Source organism: Sphaerodactylus townsendi, linkage group LG01, assembly GCF_021028975.2.
Source record: "Sphaerodactylus townsendi isolate TG3544 linkage group LG01, MPM_Stown_v2.3, whole genome shotgun sequence".
Classification (NCBI taxonomy): Eukaryota; Metazoa; Chordata; class Lepidosauria; order Squamata; family Sphaerodactylidae; genus Sphaerodactylus; species Sphaerodactylus townsendi.
This window is the reverse complement of record NC_059425.1, coordinates 164,223,903-164,240,959: the sequence shown is the minus strand read 5'-3', so window position 1 is coordinate 164,240,959 and position 17,057 is coordinate 164,223,903. Positions and strand designations below refer to the sequence as shown.

Here is a 17,057-nt window from a genome sequence, read left to right as displayed (position 1 = left end):
TTCTAGTATGAATATAGTTTTGCTTTGCAACCAAAGCGGGCAGAGTTGCCGGTGAGCACAACTTTGCCCCGGTCCTCTTCCCTCTGCCTACAGCCAGCCCACCTAGTCTCACCCCCTACTTTCTCACGTTGCTTTACACACTTCCCCCTCTCTAAATGCTTGTATCGATAGGAACAACACAAGCAAGGCCTCTTTTTGTCTCTACCCCACCTCCCCCATTTTGCTTCCGCCCTCCCTGATTATTGGGAGGGATTTTTACAACTTTATTTCAAACAAGACTGTATTTTAAAACACTTTTTTCTGACTGCGGCAGGAAGAGAGCGAGAGTATGTGTGTCGAGGGGAAGGGAGAGGGATCTTGTCATTATGGGTGTGATTAGATCTTTAAGTGGAGTTGATGGGCAGAGTTAAGAGAAGCAGGAAAAGCTGCAGAGGCCCATTGAGACCAGCAAGTTAGTTTGGGGCAGGCAGAGAGTGGCTCCTCATGTGTAAACAGAAAAACGTGAGGAGACCCCCCTCTGCAAGCCCACAGCACATTGAAGAGCCTCAGTAGAACCCAGAGGTAAGTGTTCTATGCATAATGGAACAAGGATAGATAGTACTAGGGGAAAACTGAGACCGAAAAGTTAGAGAAGAGGAGAGTTTGAATTTATACTCTGCCTTTCTCTCCTGTAAGGAGCCTCAATGTGGCTTACAAGCTCCTTACCTTCCTCTCCTCTTCCCTTCCTCTCCTGAAAACAGACACTTTGTGAGGTAGGTGCACCTGAGAGAGTTGGGAGAAAACTGTGACTAGCCCAAGGTCACCCAGCGGGCATCATGGATAAGAGTGGGGAAACAAATCCAGTTCACCAGATAAGAGCTACCACTCATATGGTGGAGGAGTTGGGGTTCAAATCTGATTCCACAAATTAGAGTGTACCTGCTCTTAACCACTACAGCATGCTGGCTCTAGGGGTGGAAAGTGTAAGAAAATTTAACGTATTTAATTTTAATTTATTTAAAACATTATTTAAAACATTTCCACCCAATACAGGGTCCCCAGGGTGGTGAACATGAAAACATTTTAAACATTAAAAAGTGTTTATTTTACAAATATGTGTAAAATATTTGAAACAAGGGTTCGAAGAGGCAGAGAAAAATGTACATTTCTCCTTTCCTCTGGTCATCTGTTCATATTACTAGGATGTACGTACTTTTCTTTGTGTGATTGGTGTTTGGAATATGCTGCCACAGGAGGTGGTGATGGCCACTAACCTGGATAGCTTTAAAAAGGGCTTGGACAGATTTATGGAGGAGAAGTCGATCTATGGCTACCAATCTTGATCCTCCTTGATCTCAGATTGCAAATGCCTTAGCAGACCAGGTGCTCAGGAGCAGCAGCAGCAGAAGGCCATTGCTTTCACATCCTGCACGTGAGTTCCCAAAGGCACCTGGTGGGCCAATGCGAGTAGCAGAGTGCTGGACTAGATGGACTCTGGTCTGATCCAGCAGGCTAGTTCTTATGTTCTTAACTAGTAGACAAAGCATGGAGTTTCTCGTTTGATAGTTCTCAGGAATGACAAAAATGAGACTTGGGGTCTTGTTTTTTTTATAGCAAAGTGGATTTCTAATCTCTGTATTGCTGTGTCAGAAATGCATAATATCATAAATGCATCAGGCAGGGATCATAGTGCAGGCAGGTAAGTGCAGATTGAGGGAGAGTCTTAATGGTCCTTGAGGCATGCTGGCCAGTGTTCTGTGGGAGCTAGTTACCATCTATACCCACAGATTGATAGCTTTGAGCAGCATGAGTTTATTCATGCCACGTACAGTCTTGGGCTACTCTTCCTCTCCGGTTTACCTAAGAGGGTGGCTGGATTTTATTTTTATTTATTTATTTTATTTCTTTATTAGATTTTTATACCGCCCTATCCCCAAGGGGCTCCGGGCAGTGGCTACTTTGCCTGATCCTGCCATTAATCAGGCTGTTAGCAACAGTTTCCAGGAATTTGGCATAAAACTGTGGCCTGTTTTCCATCCTGGTCTCTGTGCCTCCCCTATGTTTTTTCTTCTCTGTGAAAGCATACTGTGGCTGGGAAGGTTGCTTTGTCTATTGCTTTCTGAATCACGACCTGTTGCAAAAAATGCCATTAATGGCACTGTTGAAGTGCTACTTTCTGACATGGTTATTAATCTCTCTGTTATAACTAGTATGTGAACCAGCCTTTACTGTAATTCTGGCAGGCACTATTTGCATGGGATGATACTGTATAAATAAGAAAAGAATAATTTCCTACATCACTGCTGATGAGGAAGCTCAAAACGATAAGTATGGAGGAATTCAGAAAAAGGTGGCAAAGGGCAGTACATGAGATTACGGTAGAGCTTTGACTCCCTAGTTGATTTCAGTAGCTTCTTACCTTTAATTTGTAAGAATTTCCTCTAGGGAAGGAAATTGGCTACCATACTGTGGAAACTTCTACACAGCAGTCACTTTTTGTGAACTGACTTTGGAAGATTTAGTCACAAAGGGTCTCATCTGAACATCACTTTCTGCCAACTAAGGGAGAGGGGGATTTTCGGAGTTCCTCTCTCCCAGCACAGACTTTAAATTCACCCCTCCTCTGTTCGAGGATCCTCATGGGGGCAGATAAATGGCCATAAAATTGACCAAGTCAAAATGTTTGGATATCTGGGTGTTGTATTCCATTATCCTGGATCCCTCCTATCTTCCTCCCCATCTCAACAGGGCACCTAGGGCAGCCTCAGCTTTCCATCTTCCCCCACCACAAGTTTCATCTGTCCACCCTCCCACACCCCAAGGCTCACCTTTCTGCCCTCTCCCAATCCTGACCTTCTCACCTACCCCAACCCACACATTCTTGACCTCTCCTACTTTCAAAGCACAGATCCAGTACCAGGCAAGTGGCACGCGTTGCACTGGAGCAAAGTGGGGGGGGGGGGGGCGCTATGGTTCTAGTAAAGCCCAGCATGGGGGGAGATGGTTTCTCCTCTACTCTTTGCTAGGGCTACTGCATCTCCCTCACAATGAACTTTGCGACTAGTATATATATATGTGTGTGTGTATCTGTCTGTATATGTGTTTAGATAAATGCATGTATATTTATATGTGTGTACATGTATGTATGTGTGTATATATATGCGCATGTATATATGCATACATATACACACACAAATATATATGTATGTATATATACAGACAGACAGATAGATACACACACACACACACACACACACACACACACACACATAGTTACTAGTTACTATATATATAGTTACTTTTCCAATCAGAATGCAGGAGGCCACAGCCAATCAGGTGGCTGCCCTATTCCTAGGCTTTTCCTGCCTTCCTCTGAAGGTAAACAGTAAGTTTATTTTAAAAGAATTGCATTTTCCTTGCAATGCATAACAGCCTCACAAGCCCTGCTTTCTGGGCTGCTACCTTCAGAGGTGAGGCAACCAGAGACAGGGCTTCCTCAGCAGTGGCATCGCACTTGGGCCGTGCCCTGACCCTTGAGGCTCACCTGTGTTGTGCTCTTTCATTTGCCTGGCCAAAATATTTCTGTTCACCAAAGCTTTTAATAAAGGGGTGGGCTATTTTAGTCCAGAAGCTTATTTTAAGCTGTCAGCAGTCTGTTTTTATGGTCTGTGTTTTTTATTACGGCCTTTTTTCCCCCAGTAGATTTTAATTAATACCTTTAAATGTTTTTTTATTATTTATTTTGTAAGCTGCCTTGGGCAAGTTCCTGGAGAGGTGGCACAAAATTTTATTAAATAAATAAAACTTTGCCTGAAGGAGAGACGCAGGTATTTGTGCAAATGTGTCTTTTGACCTTACAGGCGAAATGGTGATGATGTGTGTCTACATAATGTCATGTCACATGCTCTCCCTATATGCGTGGTAAAATATAATTCCCAATAAAGGGCTTCTATTCTCAATGTTTGAAAGACGTATCCTTGTTTAGGCTGACAAGAGAGATAACTTTTTAAAAAGCTAGATATTCAGCTGGTTGCTTTGCACTTGTTTAGATATCTCTCCCCCCCCCCCCCCCCACACACACACACACTTCAACAAAAGCTACATTTAGCATATTGGTGGGAAGCAGATGCTGCAACATAGAAATCTATGGAATTGTAAATGACAGATTATGCAAGCATGCATTTTTGCCGGTGTACTGCTTTGGGCTGTCAATACATCTGTTTAGAAAAAGAAGATGCATGTGCTCCTCGCATACATTTGCGCAAAAATGAATTTAAAGAAGGCCCATGCATATAACATATTGCTTGTTTTCAAGAATCTTTCTATGTACTTCTCGGTGTAAGCAGGAAACACGATTCTTTAGAACTATAACACCATGCACATTTGAAAAGTCGGCAATGAAGACGTCCCTCCCTCCTCCTTTCAGAATGTGAGTGTGTTTTCTCACTGAGATAGAAAAGGGAGACTTGCGTTACAGCTTGCTAGGGTTTTTTTATATATAATTCATGCGGTGGTCTTGAAGTGAGCAGTTTTCTGGGCTGACTGGCTTCCTCCTGTTTTTTTGCCCATAAAAGGAGAAAAGCAGTGCCATGTGACTTGTAGAGTGGGAGAGCTTTAAAAAAAAAAGAAGAAAAAAAGATCAAAACTCTGTGATTTCAGAAAGCATGATATTGCGGATTTGGGCCAGAAGATGTCACGCTTAATTTGAACGCTGTTAACATTAATAGCACTTCAGATGTGGGATATGTTTCTCAGAGCATTTTCTGTAAATAATTTTGCTAGTGGTTTTGCCTGAAGCCTCTGTGATATTTTGGTAGTAAGCTGAAAATTAGCTTTTAACTGCGTGGAGCGCCTTAATCGGTATCATGGTGGACTGCTTGATAAAATTGCCTTATCGAACAGCAATCCCGAGGCATGCTAATTGTTCTTTGGAGTGAAAAATCCTGATGAGGCACAGATATTCTCTTTTTTGGCCTTTCTCATGTTTCTGGAGCGTCAGTGAATCCCCTAAATATCCTGCCGTGTCTTCACACACGGACCTTTGTGTGAGAGAACAGCTTGACTGCTGGGTTTAACCAACTGGTTTTCATGAAGGTGTTGTTACTCATCCCTGGTGAAAGGTTAATTGTGTAAGACTGGCAGCCTTGCTATAAGGGGAAGCAGGGGAACCAAAATTTAACCATAAGAGTTCGTAGGGGGTGTAACCATGTTTGTGGGGGGATTCAAATTCCCATTTAACCATGCAGCTCTCTGGGTACCTTTGAGCCAGTCATTCTCACAACTTCACAGACTTGTTTTGACGATAAAAAGCAGCAGGGGGAAACTATGGAAAGTGCTGTGTGCTTCTTAAAATTTGGGCAAATAAAAAATGTGCAGTTTCTTGGATTAGAAGGACCCTCTTCAGAGAATAAGAACATAAGGAAAACCTTCCTGATCAGATCAAGGTCTGCCAAGTCCAGCAGTTTGTTCGTGCAGTGGCTAACCAGGTACCTCTAGGAAGCCCACAAACAAGACAACTGCATCCTGTCTGTGCGCCACAGTATCTAATATAATAGGCATGCTCCTCTGATACTGTAGAAAGTAGGGCCGAATCCCCACTGGGAAATTCAGTCTAGATAAAACCAAGTTTGAAAATAAACTGCACCTTTTCATCAAGGTTTCAACCTCCCCACTGCAGCATGTTTCCAGTGAAGACATCTAGGCCTATCTCGGATTCAAGAAATGTAACAATCCCCACTACCACTCAGTCGGCTTGGCGGGTCTCTCCTGATTGGCTGTCGTGCCAAGTTTAGGACGTCTTAAATGTCAGTTTAGGTCAACCTAAATTTAAGACGTCTTAAATGTCAGTTTAGATCGTCTTAAATTTAGGTCGACCTAAACTGACATTTAAGACGTCTTAAAGTTTGGTCGACCTAAACCAACATTTAAAGTTAAGTGAATGTTGTGCATGCTAATTAGTTAGTGAGGTCAGAAGTCAGTGACCAGGTAATTGACCCCCATTGGTCAAGCAGGTCTACATGCAGATCTGCACATAGGCAATAGGTATATATCCTTTGTTCGCTCTCTGCACATGCTCTCTAGTAGCTTATTAGCCCTATGATAGCAAGAAGAAGCTAGCTAATGGAGCTCGCCAGTTAGAAAGATATTTTCTTGGTTTGTATCCAAGTTTACCTTTCCCTAATTTTATAGTTACTAAACTTTATTTACAGTAAGCAACTGCCTCTGCCTCTTTATTGCGCAAACTCTGCATATATAAGAAGTGTGATATAATAATCACAACTAAGATTCACATTACATCTTCAATGAAGGTGGAGAAGGGTGCAAATGGAGGCATTTGGGCCTCAGGTCTCAGGAAATGGTGTCTTACCTTAAATAAAACAAAATCACAGTTGTCAGGTTGCTCAGGCATACTGAGTCAAAAATATTTGATATTGTAAGTAATATTCTTGGTAAGTGTATCAGTAAAGAGGCAGGTGTTGCTCTTATTTATTTATTATTTTATTTATTTATTTTATTGGATTTTTATACCGCCCCATCCCCGGAGGGCTCTGGGCGGTGTACAACATTTAAAAACAGTATAATTAATAACATTTAAAAGCAGCGATCCAAGTTTAAATATAAATTAAATTAAAATCCAAGATGTAAGGTGGCGTCCAGCGTTTCAACAGCATAAAATCCCTCCCTCCCCACGATGAAGGGAGGCATGGCGAAGTCTCAGTGATGGAATCGTGGCCCAGGTGTTGAGGGCCACAGATCGGGGCACTATTAGCGGCTGTCTCCTCCGAAGGCCCGGCGGAACAGCTCTGTCTTACAGGCCCCGCGGAACTCCTTAAGGTCCCGCAGGGCCCGGACAGCTGGAGGGAGAGCGTTCCACCAGGCCGGGGCCAGGGCTGTAAAAGTCCTGGCCCGCGTGGAGGCCAGCCGCATCACCGAAGGGCCAGGGACCACCAATAAGTTGGCCTCCTCACGATCGGAGAGGCCGCCTAGGGACATATGGGGTGATGCGGTCTCAAGATAATGATGGTCCCAGGCCGGAATGGCCTTAAAGCGTCAACACCAACACCTTGAAGATGATCCGGAACTCTACTGGAAGCCAATGGAGCGGCCGCAGCACAGGCTGGATGTGGTTCCCGAAGGGTGCTGCCTGTAAGCAGACGTGCTGCTGCATGGTGAACCAGTTTTAAACGCCGGATCAGGACGCAAGGGAAGGCCCGCGTAGAGCGAAGTTACAATAGTCAAGTCTGGAAATGACCGCTGCATGGATCACTGAGGCTAGGTCCGCCTGGAGAGGAAGGGCGCCAGCCGCCGGGCCTGACGGAGGTGGAAGAAGGCAGTCTGGTTGTATAGGCCACCTGGGTCTCCATTGTGAGAGACAAATCCAGGTGGACCCCCAGGCTGCGAACGGAGGGGGTCGGTGTCAATTTGACCCTCCCACACCGGCGGCTGGAAAGTCCCTCCCCCCCTTCACGACCAAGCCAAAGGATCTCCGTCTTCGAGGGGTTCAGTTTTAACCTGCTCTGCCGCAACCAACCAGCAACCGCCTCCAAACAGTGCTGGAGAGCCGCAGGGGCGGCTGCTGCTCCCCGCTCCATCAACAGAATGAGCTGTGTGTCATCAGCATACTGATGGCAAATCAGCCCAAAACTCCGCACCAGCTGAGCAAGAGGTCGCATGTAGATGTTAAATAACAGCGTGGACAATAATGCCCCCTGGGGTACACCGCATTGGAGCGGGCACTTCCGGGAGGCCTGGTCCCCGCCTCACTTGCTGAGTCCAGCCCCCTCGAGAAACGAGGTTATCCACTGAAGGACAGTGCCCCGCGACTCCGGAGGCGGCCAGAAGCGGTGGGCCAAAAGGTCGTGGTCGCACCACATCAAACGCTGCGGTGAGATCTAACAACACCAGCAGCGCTGATCCGCCCTGGTCAAGCTGGATACGGAGTGTGTCTGTGACGGCGACGAGAACAGTCTCCGGCCCCATGCCCAGCACGGAAGCCGGACTGGAAGGGGTCGAAAACCGATGCGTCATCCAGAAAACCTTGAAGCTGCTCCAACACCACTCTCTCAATTCCCTTCCCCAGAAACGAAAAGATTCAAACGGGCGGTAATTGGCCAGATCTCCTGGATCTAACGGTGGTCTTTTTAAGAGTGGGTGGACCACTGCCTCCTTCAACCCATCCGGGAAGGTTCCTTGCTCAAGAGAACCATTGATGATACTCAACAGATGGGGTCGCATTAACTCTCACCGCAGGTTTTCACAAGCCAGGACGGGCACGGATCCAGAGGACAGGTAGTAGGTCTAACAGCAGCTAAGGCTCTGTCGACAGCGGCTTCAGAGAGCAGGGAAAACTGGGTCAAACAAGGACTCGAAGACGGCAAGGGAGTCTCCAGTTCGCTAATTGTAGCTAACGTGGATGGAAGGTCGTGGCGGAGCGACGCGATCTTATCCGCGAAAAAGCTCATAAATGCCTCACAGCTAATATCCAATTGGGGGTTTGAAGATCTCTCCGATAAGGAGGTCAATGATCGAATTATACGGAATAATTGAGCCGGGCGAGAGCTAGCGGACGCGAGGGAGGAGGAGAAGAAAGTCCTCTTTGCCTCCTTCGTCGCCATCTCATAGGCTTTCATAAGCGTCCTATAGGAGTTATACCTTCACTGATATGGGAGACATTTGGAATTTTAATTTTAAATCTGCTTGTATCTGCCACACTTTTGACTGCCCAAGTTTCGAAAAGCAACCTTATAAGATGTGCAGGAATGGCTGAGGAAATTATGGTACGCACAGTTTATGTATCTGTTAACTGCAATTAAGAATTGAAGGGAACAGAAGTCCTACACGCAGAAGAACAATGGCAGCCATTTATTAAATCCTGGAATCACGTTTATGGATTAACGTACAGGAAGAAGTGATGTAATTTGTTTAAGATATAGTACAGTAGAACCTCGGTAATCGCTGGTAATCCGTCTGGTGGCGCTCAGCGAGCTCCGAAACCGACGTAAACTGAGACCACGCCGTTTGTGCACGTGCTACGCAAAAAGCATAAATTTGCGCAAACGACGTAGATGAACACCGAAGTGCCCGGCAACAACTGAGGAAGAAAAACAGCCGGGTGTAACCGATGAACTCTGAAACCGGCGTAAACCGAAGGCGCCAATTACCGAGGTTCCACTGTATATGATACCTGTTGATTGCTTGTTTGTTTTGTTCATTTGTTTTTTTCTTTTTGTTTAAATTTTTGAAAGATAATATAGGACAGTGATGGCGAACCTTTTCGAGACCAAGTGCCCAAATTGCAACCCAAAACCCACTTATTTATTGCAAAGTGCCAATACGGCAATTTAACCTGAATACTGAGGTTTTTGTTTAGAAAAAACAGTTGGCTCCAAAGCATGTGTTATTCAGGAGTAAGCTTGGTGGTAGTCGGTGGCTTTGCTTTGGAGCAACCGTGCAACTCTTCCAACGGGTGAATCACGACTCTAGGAGGTTTACTCAGAAGCAAGCCCCATTGCCAGCAACTGAGCTTACTCCCAAGTAAAGAATCGTGCTTTAGTTCTTCGCATGAAAATCAGTGGGGTTTAACAGCGCTTAACAGGGTTACCTACACTGCTTCCCCAAAACTAGGTCTTAGGTTTAATGCTTATAATCGAGCCCAGCGGCCCAGGCTAGCCTACATGTGTGGAAGGGCATTGTTTGCGCGTGCCGACAGAGAGGGCTGTGAGTGCCACCTCTGGCACCCGTGCCATGGGTTCGCCACCACTGATATAGGATACTCAGTGGGGGTTTAGCATTTGTGCCTTCTGGAATTTGGTTTGGAAAATGGTGGAGAGGCCAGAGATGAGTGGGTTGACAGAACTGCCAACCTCCAGGGGGCACTGAAGCTTTCCCACTATTACAGTTCATTTCTACCTGACCAAGATCAGTTTCCTTGGAGGAAATGGCTGCTTTTGTAGACTCTATGGTACTATATTCAGCTGAGATCCCTCACTTTCCCAAACCCTGCCTTCCCCAGGTTCTTCTCCCTCAAATCTACCAACCCAGAGCTGACAGCCTTATTTGGGGAAGGGACGAAAGCCACCCTTATTGTTGAGAAGCCAGGAAGGGGCTGTTGGACTACCTGTCTTTACGGGAAAAGGATAAGGGGAGGCCATTGAGAGAAAAGGATGAGAGGAAAGCAAAGCAAGCCAGTTTCCATTACGGGGAAGCCAGTAAAGCATGTGGTAGGTTGGGCTGCAGCCTCCTCCAAGGCCATCTACAATGGCTTCTGCATGTTTCTTGGGTTCTGTCCTATTGCTTCAGTCATTTGGCTGCAGTTTTCTTTGATTTTACAGTGTCAGCAGTGGCTGCTTTTTTTTTAATCACTGGTTAGTGGATTTGAGAAACTCTGTATATCAGGATAAAGGATTCAGCACAGTCAGGTTCTTGCTAGTTTATTTCAAGGGGATGTGGTATATGGCCCAATCTCATCAGTTCTTAGAAGCTACCATGTTTCCCCAAAAATAAGACCTACCCCCAAAATAAGCCCCATCATGATTTTTCAGGATTTTTGGAGGAGGCTTAAAATATAAGCCCTACTCCAAAAATAAGCCCTACCGGTAGTTACAGATCAGGATGGTGTGATCCAGCAGGGTGCTCCCTGCCAATGAGGATGCAGCTTGCATCACATGTGATGAGGACTCTATTGGGGGTGCTGAGAGCCTGCCTTAAAGAATTGTGAAGGTACCGTATTTCCCCTAAAATAAGCCCTACCCAGAAAATAAGCCCCAATGCATCTTTTGGTGAAGAATTAATATAAGATCCTGTCTTATTTTCGTGGAAACATGGTATGCAGGGTCAGTACTTGGACCACTGAGGAAGACTGTGCAAAGGAATGCAATGGCAAACTACCTCTGCTGACTCAGTTGCCTTTCAAAACCCTATGGGGTTGCCATAAGTCGGCTGTGTTGTGATGGCACTTCACACACACACAGTTTAGATTCTAAAAGGAATGTTTGGGGGTGGGGACATTCAAAATTAAGAAATACTTTCTCACTTGAGATGCTCAGAAGTGTAAAATACTACTTAGGGCATCCTCTGATGCTGAGTTTGAGGTATGGGGGCTGCTGTAGCACAGTGCAGTGCTTTCTGAATCACAAAGGTAGTGTTGGAAGCCACAGACTGTGTGAGAAGAAACTTCATAGTTTCCACTATGGGGAGAAGGAAGTTTGGGGAAGGAAGGGAGATCAGCAGGGAAGTGGTATTGCTCTAGATCTTTTGTGATGTGTCATGGAGTTCACCTTTTCAAATTTCCTGAAGAGGAGCTCATCTCTGTAGTCTGGAAATCATAATACCAGAACTCATCTGGAGATTGGTAACGCAACTTCCAGGGTTTCTGATTTTGCTTTTTGCAGGGCCGGAAAGAGCAATGCTGCATCAGTTCTGTTTACATAGGCCGTTTCTGCACGGCCTTTTTATGTCGCCCTGGGAACGGTAAAAACGCCGTTCCCAGGGAGCCATTCGCACAGGCCGCCCTGAAAAACAACCCTTTAAAGGGTTGTTTTTCCCGCAACAGCGTGTTCCCGGCGGCGCGGTGTGAACAGCACCTCCGGGAACACGCTGTTTCCCTTCCCCGTCCGTCCGACTCTCCTGAGGCCGCCCGCACGCGTGCGTGCGAACGGCCTCCGCCTCCACGCCGGCAGAATTCTTGCCGGCGTGGAGGCTCATAGACGGCCGTGCGGAAATGGCCATAGTCTCCATAAGAAGGACTCTTCTATTCAAATCCTAAACAGAGTTGCCTTTCTATACCCTTTGGTGTTAATAGACTTGGAAGGGTGTTTAGGATTTCATTGGTAATGTTTTGAACAAGTGACTCAGTGCTGAGCAGGGATTAGCATGAATTTGTATATCCAAGTCTACCATTTTAGCTTATGACAGCACTGGCTTCCAGTGCTTTTTAAAGTTCACTGGATTTTCCAGTATGCTGCTTCACTGTGCAGTGTGTGTTTATATATCTCCACACTGCGTTGTGGTGCATGAGAGGGGATGGCAGGATTGAGAACATTAATTTTTTACATTATGTATGTTCTTGGCCTCCCATTGTTCAGTACCCTGCTGTAATAGGAAAGGAAAAGAGAACCAAAGGCAAAATCTTCTCTGAATTTTTTTTTACAGAAGCCTTGTTGTGCTTTGTTTATATTATTTATATATTTGAATCTTTTGTCCTAGTAGTCACGCTTTATGTTGTTTTTAAGCATGCTGTTACACAGGTTTTTTTATTTTTGTGTTTTTTTTAATGCATGCTGGAAGACTGATCATATGGCCTGCATTATTACTTCCACAGCAGGAAACTTCCGAAGAAGCAGCTGTGCATTGCCTTGAGTTAAATTGACTGTAAAGTGTGATTGCTCAAAGTTGGCATGGGTAATAAGGTTTTCACCCAAAACACACAGTTGACTGCTGTGATGCAGTATTGGAACCGGTGCTTTAAAATGTGCATTTTGTCTATGGTTAAATAACATTTTCTTTGCTAACATAGGGGCTTTCCCCAATACAGAAGGGAGCTAAGGTCGACTCGGTTCCCTTCAGTGGAGGGCGATTCCAGGCTGTCCTCACAGCAACTGAGTTGGCCACCTGGAACCGAGCTAAGTGGGCGGGATCATCTTGGTGCCTGTTTCACTCCTCGATCGTGATTGGAGCTTGTGTTACCGTGGGAAACGGGAGCGTTCTTTTTTTTTTTTTTACAGTTTACAGTTACATGCGCTTTCTGCCCGCCACGACTCTCCCGTTCTGCGCATGCACAAAAGCGGCTTGTGATTGGTTGAACAGATGAGGTGTCGTTTCGTTGCTTCCCCACTTCGAAGCTTCGAAGCGGTATCGACCTTGTTCCGGCAGAAAAGTGTAGTTCATAACTGCAACAAGGATGTCATAGTTCTGAGGGGGGGGGGGCGGGAACTGAGACAAAACAATGTTGAGCTCGGCAGTGGGGATTCACTGAGGCGAACCTAGGTAGAAACCAGTTCAACTCTGTCAGTGGGGAAAACCCCATAGACAGGGCAGGGACCAAGAACCATATCTGTTCCATTTAGGTTCCTCTAGGTGGATCTGGAATTTTCTAGCTTTTCAGCTGATATCCCAAACACAGAGCTCAGTTCCTCTGGAGAAAATGGCTGCTTCAGAGCGGAGGCTCTATGACAGCGGTTCTCAACCTGTGGGTTGCGACCCCTTTGGGGGTCGAACGACCCTTTCACAGGGGTCGCCTAAGACCATTGGAAAATGGACTTTTTAATATTTTATATATACCAATTTTGTGGTTGGTGGTCACCACAACATGAGGAACTGTATTAAAGGGTCGCGGCATTAGGAAGGTTGAGAACCACTGCTCTATGATATACCACAGATTTGAGGGGGAATCCCTCCTCAGATTTCCCCCTCCTCCACCTCCAGATCTCCCAAGAACTTTCCAAGCTGGAACTTGGCCACCCTACGCAACATGGGTATGGAGGTTTGTTTTGAAACAGTGTTCCTCCAGCCCTCTTGTTGCTGCAAATAGCTTTGAAGTAATTTGTGATGTGGCATGGGACTTGCTGTTTGAAGAAAACAATGACAATACTGGGTGTGGCTAAAGTAGGTTCTTGGATGCCAGCCATGGTAGTTTATGTGTGGTTGGAAAAGAGCACCTTTGTGAATAGTGGAAAGCCTTTTTGGCTTTTGATTCCGGTACTGGGATATAGAGATGTATTGAGAATCAGTGTTGCCAGAATGGACCAGAACCGGGGTTCAGGAACTTGGTACCATCGAGTCAGTTTACCACTTCTAAGAGTGAAAAGTCAAAATTTATTCATGATCGCAAATAAGACCAACTACATTCAATTAATTTAAAGGCAGAAGTTGAAAGGGCTGCTTGCAGGGAGGTGCTTTATACTACATTTGGCCCTACCTTGAGGTTCCACACATAGTTAGACATATATTTAATTATCGTCATTGTTGCATTGTATTGCTTCCTTGTGATTGCATATTAAAGCTAACACCGTTCATATGGCTAGCAGATAAATTATTACAATTGCTTATAATAATTTCTCTATTGAATAGTTTCTCCATCAGCACCTTGCCACGGCTGTCTGGGAAATTCAATCCGCATACAAATTATAACTTAAATAGAGTATTTCGTGAAGCCAGCTGGATTGATACTGGCTAATAGCACCATCCAAACTCATCCTCAGGCAACTCCTATGCCTTTTGCACAACACAACTGCTTATAGAAAAAGGAAGACAGTTTTGAAATTCATTTATGTCTGCGTGTGTATATGTGTGTGTTTCTCTGTACGCAAGGGGAAAAACACTAAACAAAAGTTCAAAGCTAAAACAGTGTTTCCTCGTTGGGTGGAAAGTATAGGTGTTCTTTTTTCCCTACAGCAGAGCCAGAAATTTGAACCCATATCTTGGAATTTTGTATCCATGAGATCCACATGTTTATGCTAAATTTGAACAAGCTTATTGCTGATATGTTTTTTGATATGTTTTTTGATTTGGACAGACGGACAACTGTGAAGTAGTGTCTGTGAGGCAAAGTAAATGCAGTCAAAATAAATATACCTAGGATTTATATCTTAAAGCCTCTGTAGCAGAGTAGCACAATACACTGGAACGCAGTGGTAAGTCAGACGCACACAGCAGCTCAGCTTCACAGAAGCGGTCCTACTTTTATTCGTTCACAAATATAGCTCGCACAAAGTGTTCCGCCAGGCAGTGCGAAGTCAAGTGTCTCACAGACTTAAGTACACTGCAGCCTTATATCTGGTTTACTGGGCAATCACAGTTCTTTACCAGTTAAACCCAGAATGAGGCTGTGTCATGTGATATCTGTCAGTTAGATTTTGATGATCAGACATCTGTTACAACAGTGCTCTGACAGTTCCTTTCTATATACATTGCAGATATATTTATAACATTCCTTCTTTGTTTCAGAAATGTATGTGGGGTTCTTTAAGGAGTATGCAACTTCCACTTATTGAAGGAGGATGTGGTTTCCCTGACCTTAGTTTATAACAGGAATACTTGCTAACTTGTACCAATTATTAGGATCGCCCCTTGCCATTGGACTGTCCAATCAGAGCTTCTTTGGAGGCTTCTTGCCTGATGAACCTCTTTGAGTGGAATGCGTTATGCTAGAGTGGATCCTGTTCCTTTTCTACTTTTCCACTTTTTGCAACTGGAGAACAATGGTGTGTAATGGCACAATCAGTGGTAAGATCCAAAAATTTTAGTAACAGGTTCCCATGGTGGTGGGATTCAAACTGTGGCGTAGCGCCAATGGGACTGGGCGGGGCACGACGGGGGCGTGGCTGGGCATTCCTGGGCGGGGCTGTGACAAGGACGAAGCCACTGCACCAGTCCTTGGGCAGGAAACAAATGCACGCAGGCACACGCTGCCACGCACACCGGTGCACCTCCTGCTAGACTGCTTCAAGTTCTGCGTGCTACTGCTGAGAGGAGCGGTGTAACTAAGGCAAAAATCACGTGGCAAAATCACCAATTAGTAACCCCCTCTCGGCACACACAAATAATTAGTAACCTACTCTCGGGAACCTGTGAGAACCTGCTGGATCCTACCTCTGGGCACAATGATATCAATTGGATCAATTTTCAAATCATAAATTAACATTATGGGCTCACCCAGATCTAAACATTAGGAAGAAATCTTTGTTATGGAAGGCTTGAACTGATGAGGGGACTTATACTTTGGACCAATTGATATGTTTTGGATGATTAGTTTTTTTGCATTTCAATTATCGCTTCTTGTAGAATTGCTGTACTTACAGTTGCAACATCTGTTGGTATCTAAATACGGCCCTTCAGCATTAAATTTCTCAGAGTCCCTTTTGCTCCTGGAAGCTCTAATTGGATCAAAGCAGAAAACAATATTTGTTTATAAATATTTGATGTCGATTAATAAATACGATATGCAAAGTCTCAGGAATGAATGTAGTAAAGACCTAGAGCACTCTGTTTTGGCAAAGCAGTTTTCTTGTCTACATAGATCTGTTTGTACATGAAAGATTATTTAAAGTGGTTTTATTCAGTGCACATAATTAATAATTGTAAGATAATATTCTAAATTTATAATTGGCAGATTTCACTTTTCACTCAGAACTCTAAGAGACATTGGAGAATTTCTGAAGAGGTAAGATCTCATCTATTAGAAACATTCTAGTTGGCTATAAGTGTTCAACTTCCAGATTTGCTGAAATAGTGAATATCAAATGGTTATATTTATGAAATCCTAATGGGAACTGCCATGATTTCATGTGCTTTGTGGTTGATTTGAAAACGTTGATTTCCCCCTTTTCACCTTTTGACATAGTTCTGTGTTGTTTCCTGCCAGTTTTGCTGATTCTGTTATGACTTTGCCTGTTAGTATTTGCAGGCAAAAACAAGCCATGGTTGCAGTCATATAGAATTTGTCTTCCCCTTTTAAAGACTTTCAGTTCTCAGAAGTGACATATTTTTTCTACAGTGAAGTCATCCTTTTCATTGTAGACACAATGCTCTGTAGAGCAGAGGTGGGGAATGTCTGGCAATCATTTGGTCTGGCCCTGCTCCGACTCCCGATCAGATTGCCCCTCTCCACGCTGCAGAGCTCATGTCCGCACCAACCCGATCTGACTGCAGCCATGAGACTCAGGCAGGCAATCAATGCTGCTGCCCGTGACCTGCCCCGCTGCCGTGCATCCCTCCTGCACCCAGCCTCTGCAGCTGCGCTGCTCAGACAATAGAGGCAGGCAGGGGGAGGGGACCAGCGCAGGTGGGAGTAGCTGGCCGCCGAGTTGCTGGATCCTTAAAAGCCTCGGGGCACCCCTAGTAACCTAGTGCCCTACTGGCTGCACTGCTCCAGGGCAGGGATAGTGGGAGAGGCAGGAATCAGGAGAGGACCGAGGTGGGGCCAAGTAAAAAAGAGCCAGGGGGAGGGAGAGAAGGGAATCAGACTAAATATAGCAATCTTATGTTTAAGTTGATAATTTTGTATGTCCTGTAAATGCTGTTATAAATATCCAAATGGCCCTTGGCAGAAAAATGTTCCCCACCCCTGTTGTAGAGTATGA

The 17,057-nt window shown here is 45.0% G+C and overlaps 1 protein-coding gene across 4 annotated transcripts in view; it reads left to right on the top strand.

The window, feature by feature from the left end:
* Positions 1 to 17,057, top strand: part of CYRIA (CYFIP related Rac1 interactor A) — an 84,788-nt gene that overhangs the window by 16,448 nt on the left and 51,283 nt on the right. For 2 of the 4 annotated variants that reach the window (XM_048498870.1, XM_048498854.1), the window contains exon 2: positions 16,088 to 16,138. The exons of 1 other annotated variant lie outside the window; for it this stretch is intronic. The gene's annotated coding sequence lies outside the window, so the exon portion shown is untranslated. Of the gene's footprint in view, positions 1 to 16,085; positions 16,139 to 17,057 lie in introns of all 4 variants that reach the window. One more of the 4 variants, XM_048498862.1, reaches the window with a different exon arrangement.